The 15,822-nt window shown below is 45.2% G+C and overlaps 1 long non-coding RNA gene across 1 annotated transcript; it reads right to left on the bottom strand.

The window, feature by feature from the left end:
- Positions 1-2,922: 2,922 nt before the first annotated feature.
- On the bottom strand, positions 2,923-6,952 carry LOC142766913 (uncharacterized). Its single transcript, XR_012884656.1, has 2 exons — positions 6,741-6,952; positions 2,923-3,041 (listed from the first exon to the last, which is right to left on the bottom strand). It is a non-coding gene; the product is annotated as an uncharacterized LOC142766913 (long non-coding RNA).
- Positions 6,953-15,822: the final 8,870 nt, after the last annotated feature.

Genomic DNA, 15,822 nt, shown 5'->3' with positions numbered 1-15,822 from the left:
ACTTCTCTTCCGTCAGTGACCTGAACTTTGCCCAGTCGATGCGAGTTGAAGCGTCACAGTTTTGTGATTTTCCCAGTACTTTGCTCTTTAAATAGGTTGGTGCATGGTCACTTCCACGAGTTTCATAATCTGCGTACCACTGAACCTTTCCACTTGGGCATCGTGACACAAATGTCAAGACAAGGCAGCTTCTGTTTGTCGTTCCCCATAGAAACGTTGGGCTTCCGTAGTTTACACAAAGCAGCTGCTGCTCCAAAGCAAAAGAAAACACTTGCCTCCCACGGCGGTCTATCTTCTGACTTCCCCATAGTGGGTGGTGGGCGTTGAAGTGTTCAGAAATAATCCATAGCCCAGCTGTGGTTGTTAACAATGCACGTAGTCTTTCAGGTTTAAAACGGCTTGAAGGTGATATATATGCGTCTACTAGCGTGAAGTTAAGGTCTCCGCATTTTACTGTCAAGCAGATATACTGGTCGTCATCGTGAGGTGCTACAGAGTGCTCAATATAGGTAAGGTCGAACCTGGTATATACAACGACTTTACTCTGTTCGTTGCAGGTAACTTATCTGAAGGCTTCGTACCTGGATAGTGGTATTGCATTGTGTGTAGCCGTGGCTCACATACAACAATAATTTAAAAATGTTTTTTAGCACAAATGGTCAGATATCAGAAATATGGGGATTGAAGCCTTGAGCATTCCACTGCAAAATCGAAGTTCCTTTGACTTCTTCACGAAAGGTTTGCAGAGGAGGAACCATGGTGCTTTTCCAGACTTTTTAGCACCGGCTTCAGCGCATCCACTAACTAAAGTTCACTCTTAGCAGCCTGACTGTCAGTTCTAGTTAGGAGCAAACGCGTGGTATTCATGAGGGCCTTTACCATGGCTACGATTTCCTTATCTCGACTATCACCGCATTCTCGTTCCGAAGTGATTGTAGACGAGCGATGCAGTGGCTGAGGTGGCTGGTCTATCGTCGGCAGCACTGGCCATGCGTCCAGCGAGTCAGTGATGGTCTTGTCTTCCTTGAATGACTTCTCTTCGGCGTGTCTGGACGCTTGAGATTGTATGCCGGCGATCATTTGGTGACGTGTAGTCCTTGCTACGGCACTGGGCCTTCTCGGTGACCTCCAGTGACGAGACCGCTGGTGTCGTACTTCGACAGCGGCCTCCCTGTGAGTTGAGCCGTCCAAGGTCATTTGCCTCAACACTTGCATTTCCTGTATTTCCTTGGGAAGTTTTTCGACGACGCATAGTGAGGGCCATGACAGTTTAGACATTTAAGAAGTTCTGCCTCGCAAGTGTCTGCGCTATGTGACTCTGAGCATATCGAGCACACAGCCGAGGTTGTACAAACAGCACTGACGTGTCCAAACCTACAATATTACCGACATTGAAGGGGCTTCAGTACGGAGGGTCGTACTGTGTGTCGGAACTGGCCGATTCTGACTTGCGGTGATAGGCTGTCTCCCTTGAATTCGAGCTTCACGCAGCATGATTGGCCAAGGCGATGGACTTTCAGTATGGTAAGTTCTACAGACACTGGTTTGATGAGAGCAGCAAGGTCGCTTTCACTGATGGAAATGTCGACATCGTAAATGACGCCTGTAGTAGAGTAGCGGCCATCAGGTATGTATGAGCGAACGTTGATGTTCTCCAACATATCGACGTTGCTCAATACTTACAATGTGCTTTGTTGAGTGACGTCTATGGCAAAGATATTCTTACGGCCATTGATCCACACATCCTCAATCTGTGCCTTCGTGAGTGCTTCAAGAGACCTAGACGTGGCTTGACAATAGAGCCGGTTAAGACTATGAGCCGCATGGACCGGTAAAAATAGGGTTGTGTAAACAGGAGGTTCTCGTGTCTTCGTAGCATTCTTGCTCGTTGATGGAGACGGCATCGCTAGTGTTCTTTTTGGCTGACGCCTTGTCACAGACACGAAGTCTCCTGATTGATTGATATGTGGGGTTTAACGTCCAAAAACCACCAAATGATTATGACAGACGCCGTAGTGGAGGGCTTTGGAAATTTCAATCACCTGGGGTTCTTTAAAGTGCACCAAAATATGAGCACACGGGGCTACAACAGTTCTGCCTCAATCGGAAATGTAGCCGACGCATCCGGGATTCAATTCCATCCCATGACATGCTGTTCAGCAGCCGAGTACCTTAGCCACTAGACCAGCATGGCGGAGAATCACATGAAGTCACCTTCTTTGGAGCTTTCGTCGCTGGCCGTTGAGTAAATCAGCGTGTCCCCACTCTCGGGATCACTCGGGTGGCCCGTACGCTTTCTCGTAGCAGCTGCAGACGACGTCGATGGTTGCGGTGGAAGCCCAGGCAAATCCACGTCCATAGCCACAGTCACTGTAACAGTGTCGTCTACAAAGCCACAGAAAAACTTCTAAAATTACAGATACTGACAGCAGTGTTCTGCACCAGCAGTGTTCTGCACCAGAAATTGGTTAAAAAACGTGGCAGAGAAAAAAAATGAGTGTGTTTCAACTTGCTTGAAGAAGCTTCGCATTGTTTCATGCATGCTTGCCGTGCAAGCGAAGTTAGGTGATGCAGGACAAAAACGTAGTTGGTGTGCTCTCCGTAACTATTGCAGTCTCGCAAGTGTTTGAAAAAACAGAAATGATTTCTACTTTTAGCACGAAAAGTGCGACAAGCCCGAGCCCTAATCTTTGAAACTTCTAAATAGACTTAAATTGGTTGCAGGCTTGGTTGCAGGAAATGGTAACATTCTTTACTCAAACAAATTTGATCAAGCGCAAAATATAGATCTTTACGAGTGATTAGTCGCAGTGGTGGCGTGTAAGTAAAATGTTGCGAATGCTTGGGCTCATTGGTAATCTATTGGGCTTCTGTAGTGCAAACCTCCGAGAGGAGAGTTTAAAGATTGACACACAGAAGAGCTAGTTGCCAATAGATTTTTTATTGTTGAGACACATATTTATAACAATAACCGTGTGCTGGCGCACTTTGTGATTTTTTTTTATTTGTGGAGGTGAAGCACTGTTATCCACGGCGAGAACCTGCAAAAAGACAGCAAGAATATCTGACTATTTTCATTCAAAATAGTAAAGGAAATGTGCGAGTTAGGTTCCTAACACACATATACAAGAACCGGAATTCGGTCAATGTGAAGGGCATTCTGCAGGCACTGTACATGCATTCCCGACCCACCATACAGCTCTGTATGTGCCGACGTCGCTTGAGTCAACGCCTCCTTTGTTTCAATGCCAGTGCGAACGCGCGCTTCTCAACGGGAGCCGTCGGTCCACCTCTCAACGGGAGTCGTCGGTTAGGGGAGCGGCCGTTAAGTTACGCTGCTTGCTGGATTACGCTGATAGCGTCCCACGTGTTTCCGAGCGCTTTCCCCCGAATATGGGATAGACTTTCTTCCTAATGCCACATCATACGTCTGTCAGATTTGTTCCTTCGTGAACCCTCATCGTGGCTCGAAGCAATGACACTGCTGCAACGTATGCATAAACGTTGCAGTGGCGACTCGCCATTGGTTGATCGCATAGCGCCACGAACGGCACCACGCTATCCGAAAACGCCGTATCTTTAAAGAGCAAGCCTGACCGCCAATATTGTGAACACGAAGATTGTAAGACGCCACCCCATGAATCTGTGCACAACTGAATAAAACATTACTTCATATGATTTACGTAGTGAGGCTCTGCACGAGGGGTTCTCTCACCCATCACCTCAAAGCACGCGCGAGGTTTAGGCGTTGGGCGAGAACAGTAAAGAGCTAGAGGAGAGGGTGGGGAAGAGCTGCATCGGGCGCATGTTGTTGGCATTGATAAAATAGAAGAGGCAATGTTTGAATGGTCCTGGGCATAAAGTGTTCAAGTGCTGAAGAAGCCGTCTTACCTACGATTGTATAAACGCCTCTACCAATGCTGGAGCTACTAGGTTACCAACTACTTTTCACTTAAGAGCACTCAACTGCCATCGATTTACTGCCATATTGCTAACTCATTATGTTATCTTACCGCAAGGAAATTAACAGATCCCACGTTCAGTGGGAATCAATTATATGTTAAGCACAAATGAGGAAGGTTGATGTGTCACCTTGAGTCAGCACAACTTTACGAGGCGGGCGTAAATTATGCCATACAAGACTTCCATGATATGATTATTATGTCTGGACCTGTTATTTACGTTCATCGTCTATTCACCGTCACGTGAAACCAAATTTGGTATTGGCCGTGAGGGCCTCCACTTGTGAGGCCAGCGCTGCGATCATTTTGACGTCACAGATAAGGTAGTAGTTGTGAAATACAGCAACTTTGCTTTTGCGACACCACTTACATTGTCCGCCATGGCTTCACTGGTTCTTAGTAGTGATTGTGCATGCAAAGTACACACGAGAGCGCCCCTGGGGGCACCGATTAGTAATTGGCTTGCCTGTATTATCAGGTTGTAGAAGGCATGCGGCGGTTTGACTGACTGCGACACAAGACGTTCGTGCGGTATAGTTGTTCATTCTTCGTCTGCCAAGCTGTGGCGGCACGCGAGTGCGGCCCACCACCGCGAGAGGAGGAACGAAAGAGAGGAGGAGGATAGCATACAAGGGAGGATGTTTTACGCATATACAAAACAACAGTGTAAGAGATAACACACTGAGTTCAGGGAACGTAGCTTATGTTACGGGGGGGTGCAGAGACGCGTGTTCCGACGCTCACCACAAGGTCTTACCACCTCTTTAAGCACTGAGCTTCAAAACAAAGGGAAGCATGCACGGTATCCCCAGCAAAAGCACAGAAAATGCAGTGTTCAAGCAGACGACACGACCCGGAATCCTATGAGTGACGTCATCACGTAGGGGGTGCCACGATATATCCTCGAGGCTAATATGTTAAGCTAGCGAAACGGTTGCAAGCGTGATATGAGAGTAGCATGTAGTCATGTTTTACATGACACGCGTGTAATGTTTAACATGTTTGAACGTGTAATTTGCCTTCGTCGTCCTTTGGCATCACATATTACTAAATTTGGTATATGCAATCCAGCAGAACGGCTGCGAGCGCACCATGAGTATGGCATGTAGTCATGTTTTTACATGTTACGCACGTCATGATTATCATGTTTGCACCAATCGCATACCTTCGTCATTCATTCACGTCCTGTGATACCGAATTTTGCATATGTGAAGCTAGCAAAATGGCCATAAGTGCATTATTAGTGTGGCATGTAGTCAGGTCTGTAAATGACACGCATGTCAAGATTTTTATATATGGTCTGTCACATGTTCGCCACGCAGTCATTTCATACCATACCGATTTCGAAACATGTCATGTGAAGGAAAGCACCGCAAGAGCAGCAAGGCTATGAAATGTAAATCATCACATTCATGACATGCATATCATGGTTTCCATCTTATGACTAGTCAATTATGCTCGTAATACAGTCATGTTAGGCCATACCAATAAAAGTCGTAGGCGTCTAGATAGATAGATAGATAGATAGATAGATAGATAGATAGATAGATAGATAGATAGATAGATAGATAGATAGATAGATAGATAGATAGATAGATAGATAGATAGATAGATAGATAGATAGATAGATAGATAGATAGAAGGACAGACAGACAGACAGTTAGATAGATAGATAGATAGATAGATAGATAGATAGATAGATAGATAGATAGATAGATAGATAGATAGATAGATAGATAGATAGATAGATAGATAGATAGATAGATAGATAGATAGATAGATAGATAGATAGATAGATAGATAGATAGATAGATAGATAGATAGATAGATAGATAGATAGATAGATACCAAAAGTGCTGGCAGTACGCAAATAAATGTTTCGCCTTTATTATAACATCGGTTCAACTGAGACTCAAAAGCGAGCCCTTTGAGGGGCAAGCAAGTGTTCTAATACAAAGCAATGCTAATGTTTGGCACAGCTTCACAAGAAAAAAAAACATCTCCCCTTGTATATGTTATACGCGTAGCCTTGACGAGGCGGCCTAATGCGCTCCCGTAGTAGAGTACCAAATACTTTTAATCGTTCGACACCTTTTCTAAACACGGGCAAGCATGGTCGAAAGCAAAAAAATTCGCATAAACAGTACTTGAAGTATTTGAAGTAGGTATTTTCTACTATAGTTGCAAAGAACCACTGTTATTGGTGCAGCCATTTGTTTGCCTGCTCCATGATTGAAGCGTACCCTGAGGGACAAAGCCAGGTGAAAAGTTCAAGAGGTGATGTGCACAGGGCCCTATTACGCTTTTGCGTTCTGCGCTTTAAGGAGAACCTGAAGAGTCCTTCATTTTCTTAATCTCAATGTGCTTTATAACAGTTATGGACACCGGTGACGGCTCGTTCTTGAAAACTACGTCACCAAAATGGGCTGCCGTGATCTCATCATAGCTTTTGCCTGAAGAAGTAATAGCGGAAACGAAATGACCGCAATGTTTATTATCTCACACTGTTATGCAATGCTCTAAATAAAACCGTCATTCCCTATGTACACCAGACAATATTTGTGGACTCGAACGCGAGAAAAAATTTTTGTGTAGAAAATGATATGTCCAATATCTCGAGGTAGGCAGGTCCTATTTCTATGCTGACGGTGGGCAAAGGTGCTTGGAATCCACTGTTGCCGGTTTTCAACAGTGGATTCCAAGACGCAATCACTAACCGAAAGCTTGTATGCCCAACAAGCAGTTGTTAGGTAGAAACGAATAAAAAAAAAGACTTACTTCGAGTTGAGCAAGGTCTGGTACTCTGATTTGGACCCCCTGCGTGCTTGCGTATCCGTCGCGGAAATCGACCTCCAGAGCCACCACCTCTTGGTAACGGAATAGCTTCTACATCTTCTTGAAGCATGGAGAGAACGACGAATGAGGCCAAAATTACCAACATCAATGAAGCGAAAAACTTCGCCATGTTTCACATAAAAAGCTAGCATGTAACTACTTGCCTCCACTTTACCTTATATATTTTCGCAGCCTATCCTATCCAGAGAATAATGCCTAATGTTTCAATATTCTTTTTATAGTAAAATGAATTGCTTAGAAGGGGTCGCCCGAAATACAATCTTTTTTTAACAATATACCAAAGAGAGGGACATTTTATTCATCTGCTACGTGGGTAATTTGTTTCTTTTTTTTTTTGGCTGAGCTCGTCCACAGAGTAAAAAATATGTGTAATACAGTAAGTGCGAGATAGTTCAACAGTAACTACAATTTACTCGTCTCATGTAGATTAACTGTGAATATAATTTTGAACTCTTTCGGAAGCCGGTTACTTATAGAAAACCTAATGTATCTACTAAAAATTAAGCTATGTAAACTGACAATTGCTATACTTCAGGCTCTATTTCATGAAGTATTTTATTCATGCACTCATAATGCATACCGTGCAAATGTTTTCTCAAGTCATATACGTACCAAAGGTATATTCTTCTCTGTTCCTACTTTCGTAAACATTAGAATCTCAGTTACTGCTTTTATGAATGTGACACAATGAAGCATAAGTTGAAAATGCCATCAAATATTTACCTAATAACTGATTATTACCATGGCTGTTTTTTAAGCATTAAGCTGAAACTTAGTAAAAAAAGAGTGCCGCTTTCACTATCTCCCACTGAAGGGAACCACTAGTACCATGCAAAGCAGCGCATAGGTCGACTTTAACTTTCGCTCATCACCGGCACCTTGCCCATTGTTAACGCGTCCTTGCAAGTGGAGCACAGAATGAAGTGATTGTTGTTTATATTGCTGTCAGTCATCCCACACTCTTGTTTGAGCAATCCACGCGAATTTATCGTCACGCCACGTAATAGCACGCGGGTTCTTCGCGCGTCTGCGGAATCTCTTTCCCCGACGCCTTGACGTGATTGCTGACAGAATGTAAGGGGCAGAAGCCACAGCCTCCTACAAAGCCACTTGCGCAGGCCCGAACCAGCCAGCGCGTGAGCGCGTTCTGGCAGTGCTTGGGCTAGATGTTGCACATACGCAGTTAGGGTGGTTACGTACACCGAATCGAACTCTGCCATAAGCTGCTTCGCATCTAATATCTAGTTTACTGATATACTTGATTTATGCGATGATGTCGTCGTGTTGACTAAACTTGCGCAGAAATAGTGAAAAAAAAAACGAAATAGCGTGAGCCTTTGTGCAATCTCAGTAAGCAACGTAGCTGGGAAGAATATGCAACCACTTGGCTAACGCAGATTTTGAGGGCGAAGACCCCTATGCCGTGAGTCATGCTTCCGCGATGTATGTTGTAGTCATCGTAGCAGCAGTAGGTAGCCACCTCCACGGCCGGACTAGAGGAGCGGCACGCGCGCACTCTTTTGAATTGAAGAAGAAACCCGCGCACGTTAATCATAAATAAAAAGATAGCTAGTTTTCATGAACTTCAACATTACGATCAACGTTACGGACCTTCCGCATGAAGACGAGAACGACTAGCTTTAGCGCCACAGGTTTGAATTTCTGGACCCAGTGAAGGAATAACCAAACACTGTCTTTTTTTATTGAAACTGCTAAAAATAACATGGACGATCTTACCATTAGTATGATAACAAAACTTTGTTGTCTTCAAAACTCTCTCCTTGATATTTTCAGTTCAGTGGCACCATGAATTGCGAAAAAATTTTGGATAATTTCTATAATAATTAAATTCTTCATTTCTTATGGCATGCCTATAACTTACAAAATATGCCGCATCATGAAGGCATCACTGGCGTAATGATTGATTGTTTGTTTATATTAAAAATGTGTTTATTCAGCAAAGCCAGAAAATATATAATCAAGGAGTGCAGCTGGAGTGCAGGAACTATATACATATGCACACTTCTTTCATATACGGAATGTGAAAGCCGGGATAGCTAGTCTACATTCCTTATAGAAGAAACTCATGTGGAACAAGGTACAAAAATGAACGAGTTTTCCACGTCTAGACTACGATGATATTGAAATGGTGGTTTCTGTCGTAGGAAATACTCTCCGACGAGCAAGCGGTGTTTCTCCGGGCTTCTATGTCGTCCATATTGTACGTTTTATTCTACAAGACATTCTAGTGGTTACAACTTATAATATGACAGGTCACTCTCCAAGGGCAGGATACACCACAGGATTCAGCCTTGTTAGTCGCCCTGTTGTTTCACTAAGTATATATACCTTCATACCAATACTAATTAGTTAGAAGTTTAGTGGGAAATAATAGAGTGAAGCATAAAAGAAATATGATCAGGTAGTGTCGCTTATGCCAAAGCTTTGACAACTGTGCTGCCTTCAAGTCAAAGTTCTGAAAGCGTTAACGCCACGTAAGCTAACGTCAGTAAGTTTTAAAAAACTGATGCAGCACTTCGTTTACCATGTTAGAAAAAAGTTGTTTGCATCTAAAGACCTCCTCATAGGGCAATTTGCATTTCTATAATATGGGTTATGGAATCATTTTTAGCAGTTCTTGTGAGATCATGGCCTTGAATAGCTGCTATTATAGGGAGCCATCGCTTGGCCCAGTAACAAATGGCCGGATAGCTTTACCGCTTCGACTAAGGCAAAGTACAATATTTCTGAAATGATGTTCCGTTGCACACACGCCAATTTCATTAGCCCTAATATATACAAAAGCTGAATGAACGACTTCGAAGCAGCAGCATTATCAGTTGTTACCATTATTTAAAAAAAAACTGACCGTACTTGGAACAAAAGTCTGTCTAGTGAATTCGTCAACGATCACGCTACACCTATTTCAGCACTGTCAGATATTGCGGTCGATTTATTGTCTATTACACGAATATTAGCGTTAAGATATAGAGCTATGTGTTTTGTATGCACTTGTGCACCTACGTCACAGCGCAGATATATAGGTGGCCCATGTTTATAATTTTATTCAACCAAAGGAGTCCACATTTGAAGGAATTTTTACACAATTTATATATAAGCCACAGCCCTACCCATATATTTTTAATGCTAAATTATGAGCCCATTGTACAAGATACCTAAACAGGCCGCGTCCACAAAAGCAGTTTGCAAGTGAAGCTCTCCGTGGTTTCTCTATTTTGCCTTGTTCAATCCGCCGCTGTGAATAATTCAGCGAGTGGGTGTGAAAAATAAAATCGCTTTAACAATTCAAGTCGGTAAACAAGAAACCTCACAAATTATAGGCACCGACTGAGTAGAATTGTTAAACGAAAGCCATGTTCCTCGAAGTGAAGCGCGTCATAGACATCAAGAAGACAAAAACAAATACATAATAAAGAAAGAAGTGTGAGAGAAACAAAAAGTGATATAAAGAAAAAGAAAGATAGCGAACAAGAAAGTGAGAAAAGTGCTTAAAACTCAAAAAACATGCGATTGTAAAAACACACAAAAAGGTATAGAAACATACACGCACAAAATACTGATTGAAACAACTAAAACAAAGAGAAACACGGAAATATAAGGCAGGAGACGATTAAATATAAGCAATGAAAAAGTAAGGAATCAAGCCGAGAACGAAAGAAAAAAGTTGCGAAGAGAATGAAAGGTAAAAAGCGACAAACCAAAAATTAAGTACACATAAAGAACAAGAAAGAAAGAGAATCACTATGAGATGAAACAAAAAAAGAGTAACGGAAGAAAACAAAAAAGGTACAGATAATTGCGCAGTTTCGCCTCAAGGGCGGAGCAGTGAATGCGACAGCGGGAAAGTGGAATGTCACAGGGTGAACTGCACGCTGCTAGAAACTTCTGCGCTACCAATTACAACGACAGACAGAGAGACAGACGGACAGACAGACGGACAGACAGACAGACAGACAGGCAGACAGACAGACCTTTATTGGGTCCTGAGAAACGCTACACTTTCACAGCAACGTCGCCGGCTGCTGCCACGTAGAACAGGACAGCCTAGCCTCACCACCGCATCGTGGGCTCTCTGGACAGTACGTAGTTATGGTCGTAACTCTGCACTTTGTAAGCAGTGTCCCAATTCTCTTTTGTGAGCCGACTTGGGCCTCGTAATGAGGGGCACCGCCAGAGCATATGTGCAAACTCACTAACCTCAAAACAGTCAGGACAACTTGAGTTAAAAAGCCTCTGAGTGGACCATGTTGAGGATAGATAGACTTGGATAGGACCTGGTCCGGAGCATTCTAAACGTTGTTGTCTTAAGTCTAGACAACTTGCTGTTCGGAGGAACAAATGACCGCCTACTCAGCTAGTTGTATTTAGCAACTTCACCAAATATAAGTAAAGCGTCCCTGAACATCTCACTGCCAAACTGTGGAACTACGTCCTCTCCAGCGATGAGGTTTAGTGCGCGCGCCCAGGAGTGAGCAATGTCATTCAGGTTTACTAGAGAATCCAGTAGGGGTTCGAGATGGGCAGGAAAGCAGCTAATGGTATGTAGAGTATAACGGAGATTTATTTAGCGGAAAGGCTGTTGCTTGTAAGGCGATTCACCAGCCGCAGTTCATGAGCTCGAGCCTCTGCTGCAGCCTCGATGCTGCTGCCTCTGTGCCGGGGTAGTTCCTCTTCTCTACAATGGTCCCGCGAAAAAAAAGGAACGATCCTGGCAACTTAGTCCCGTGCAGGCGGTGTAGAACCATGGTACGACTTGAGTCTCTGGACGTGTACAACCTCGTGGTTGCGACAGCACAAGTCTGACGGTGGCGTAAGAGGCTCAATGAGGTAATTTACTGCAGTAGTCTGTTCGAGAATACGATATGGCCCATCGCACTTTGGCAGGAGTTTGGAAGACAGCCTAGGTGTGCGATGCGGCACTTACAGCCACACATTGGCAACAGAAAGAAAAACGGGAGTTGAGGTCTGGACATCATGAATTGCTTTTTGCCGGTTTTGGTCATCGGAGGTAAAGCGACGAGCTAACTGGCGACATTTTTCTGCGTGTAAGGCGGCGTCCAAGATCGGCAGGCACTGGGGCGCATCCGGTTGATAGGGCAGAATAGTGTCAATGGTGTGGAAGGGGTGACGGCCGTAGAGGAGGTAAAAAGGGGAAGAACCTGTTGTTGATTGCGTTGCCGTATTATAGGTATATGTAATGAATGAGAGAACTGAGTCCCAGTTAGAGTGATCAGGCTCGCGTACGTAGAAAGCATATCATCGAGAGTACGATTAAAGGCGGTACATGTGCGATGTACAATAGCACACTCAGCGAGCAATCGTTCAATGACCTCGGTCAAGAAGGCGCGCCCACGGTCGCTGAGAAGCTCTTGAGGGCGTTGACGCAGCACAAGACGACGCAGTAGGAAAGTGACCACCTCCTGTGCTGTAGCCCTTTGAAGAGCAGTGGCCTCAGCATAGCACGCAAGTGGTCGATAGCAACTATTATCCACCTCTTGCCAGTCAGAGTCACTGGAAGGGGTTCGTAAATATCTATTCCAATCCGTTCGAAGGGTCGGGAAGGGCATGGTAAAGGCAGCAGTTCATCGGCGGAGGCGTGCGGTGGAGATTTTCGGCGCTGAAATTCGACACAAGAGCGGACGAAGTCGCGGACGAAGGTGTACATACCACGCCAGTAGTAACGATGTCGAAGCCTTTCGTAGGTCCTCAAGACTCCTGCATGGCTACGTTGTAGGCCAGCGTGAAAACAACACATCTGCGACCTCATGGTTTGTGGAACGAGGAGACGCCACTTCCGTCCCTCTGGTGCGTAGGTGCGTCGATAGAGAAGCGTGTCACGTATCGAGAAGTGTGGAACTTGGCACTGGAGCGTTTGCGTCTTTGGGACTTCAGAAGTGTTGGAGAGATGATTGAGAAGAGACGCAGTCCACGGGTGATTCTGTTGTTCGAAAGCAATCGTGTCAAAGTCAAGAGATGACAATATGGGATCGCAAGCGCAATCAGCTGCGGCGTTCTGAGAAAGATGGGAACGGGAAAGGGTGTCGGCGTCAGCGTGCTTTTGTCCTAACCGATAAACCACGCGTATGTTATAATCTTGGATTTTAAATTCCCAGCGAGCGAGGTGGCCACATGAGTCTTTTAACGTCGAAAGCAAGCACAGCGCATAATTGTCGGTCACGACGTCAAAAGAACGGCCATATAGATATGGGCAAAATATTCCAAGAGCCCACACAACGGCCAAACACTTCTTTTCTGGGACGCTGTAGTTGCTCTCTCTCTCTCTCTCTCTCTGCCTTGGTGAGAGTGTGACTTGAGTATGCCACGACGTATTCCGTATGCTACGGTTTACGCTGTGCGAGGACGGCACCCAGGCCTGCACCCCTGGCTTCGGCGTGGATTTCAGCTGGAGCTTCAAGATCGAAATGGCGTAGAATAGGTGGTGTCGTGAGAAGCCGTTGCAAGGTAGTGAAGGCCTCGTCGCAGGCAGGGGCCCACGATGAGAGGTCTTTACAGTTGCCGAGAAGTTCCGTGAGAGGTGATATAATAGACGCAAAGTTTCGGTTGAATCGCCGAAAATACGAGCACAAGCCAATGAAACGCCGAAGTTCTTTGGTTGGAGCAGGCTTAGGAAACGCCGTAACAGTGCGAAATTTCTCGGGATACGAGAGGATGCCTTTTTTTGAAACAACGCGGCCCAAATGATCAGTTGACGCATGACAAATCAACATTTTCAAGGTTTAATTGCAAACCGGCGTTGATGAAGCAAGTGAGGACGTGCTGAAGGCGACGCAAGTGTGTGTCAAAGTATGGGCGAAGACCAACGTTGGTGCTACTTTTGTGTCCTATTTTTAAGCAATTTAAATACTTCAGCACAGCAGGAACCAGAGGCGAATACCCTGACTCTCGAGGGATAGAGTCCATAACTGACGCAGCATTGATAATAAAACCAATGTTACTGACGCAATTAACTGAAAATTTAGCTGACCAACCGTACTCAATAGCATCGGCAAAACACACTGAATTAGGATCGTTCCTGATGCTCTTCAGAAGTTTGATGGCCCTAGCGCGGCGCCTGCCAAGGCTATGCTGAGGATGGGCGTTTCGCGGAAAGGGAGAGACTTCATTCTAAGCCGAAATTCGGCAAAGTTGGACTAACTGCAGTCGTTAAACCAATGGACGAACGGTTCGTCCACCAGGGACTAAATGTGTGACAATGCCTGTCTTGCGCAAACGCCCGGCAATGAAGGAACCAACGGGGAGGGCAACTGCGCCGCGATCGCCTCTTGTCGATGCTGCACTGCAACGCTCGGCGTGGTCGGCGATCATGAAAACAAGTTAAATAGGCTATACACCACTGTGAAAGTGAAGCACTATGAAACGAATGGAAGATGTTATTAGAGGAAAGTAGTACAACACGCTGTCAGTGCACACAGCAAGTGCCCTCGCGTTTCCACCATGCCGGCACGGGCGAGCCGAAGCCAAGTGAAAGTCTCCGCAAACACGGGCAACGCCGAGAACTCGCTTTATAGTGCTGAATAAGTTCGAACTACGGTGAACACTGACAATGCTAATAAAGGTAAGCTGTTCATCAGCGGTCGTGTACGCACACAGTGACCACAAGTTCAAAGCAATATATAGGAAAAGTAGGCTTCGTACGTCATCGGTATCAAGCGGGCTGCCGGTGTGAGTGCATTGCCGGCACAAGCGAGGGAAACGTCGCGTACAAGTTCACAAAAATAGTAGCTCAGGCAAACTTATGTCTTTTTATCCATGCGACAATCGTTACCGAAAATCCAATGTGTAGGCGATCGCGGATACGACTAATCGTGCGGCCAGCGGTACACAGGTTGTGCCTTACCAGCACGATGAAAGAACCGTGCCTGCGAACGGTCTCGTCGCTGTAAGTATACAGATATCTACATCGCTCGGTAAGACACAGCGAACATGGGGCACTTACCTATCGTTCATTTGTGACTATATAACGACGACGAAAATTTCACGCGAGCCGCATGTTGCGATCGCCGGTGGTCGTTTAGCCGTACTCGTCGTAAGCCTAGCGACGCCGTCGGCAAGCCGACACGGTATGGCATCGGCGGAGCGCCTGCGGCTGCTTCGCCGGCTTTCCCGCACAAGCGCCGCTGCTATGTTTGTGTTTGCGGACTCGTGCGCCAGCACTGCGAACGCTGGTTCGGCCGACATGATCGAATACCAGCTGATAATTCGTATTCTCGGGCTGGAGGCATGTTGAAGATTAGATGGATCCATATTAAAAGATCGATGCGCATCGGTGCTACGAATAAGCCCATGTAAATTTTCGCGTTACGGTGTCAATATTTATTGTTTTCTTAAGCCGAGTAAAAGTCGCCCACTGGCACTAGATGGGAGGTAAAAATACTGTGCTATATATACCCGAGAGTCTGTTCTCTGTAGTACAGCGCGGGCAGTCAGTGTTTGCGGTGTTTTACTTTGAAATAATAGTGCGTATGTATGTGTGTATGTGTGTGTGTGTGTTGCATGAATAACATACTATGATCTTCAGTGCTGATTAAAGTAGAATAAACATAAAATATACTGCACAAACGCAGTGTCGCCATTTTTTGCCATTGGTCCAGACGGTTCAACTGTTAGTCCCGCTGGAGCATTCTACTGGGGCCAACATTTAAACAAGTGGAGTAAGTGCTTGGGGTAACAGTTGAGCCCTTGCAGTTACTCCCGCAGTTAGTCCAAAATTGGTTCAAAATCTGTGGCAGCGCATTTAGACCCCTAAAGGACCAATGGCATACCCCACTTTAGTCTTTTTCGGCTTAGAGTGTTGGATAGCAGTAAGCTGTTCACTCGGCAGTTGAAGACGGTGATCATCTACGAGCACAGGGCTCAGACCTAGGATGAACAGAATCTGCCTACCAGCCGGGGTAGACGACAAGCGCACCAGCTGTGCACTCTCTTGGGCTTTAATGATCTCATCCAAGGTGTTATGGACCCC

Source organism: Rhipicephalus microplus, chromosome 7 (assembly GCF_043290135.1).
Source record: "Rhipicephalus microplus isolate Deutch F79 chromosome 7, USDA_Rmic, whole genome shotgun sequence".
NCBI lineage: Eukaryota > Metazoa > Arthropoda > Arachnida > Ixodida > Ixodidae > Rhipicephalus > Rhipicephalus microplus.
The sequence above is the reverse complement of the archived record's forward strand: the minus strand, read 5'-3'. Positions and strand labels throughout refer to the sequence as shown.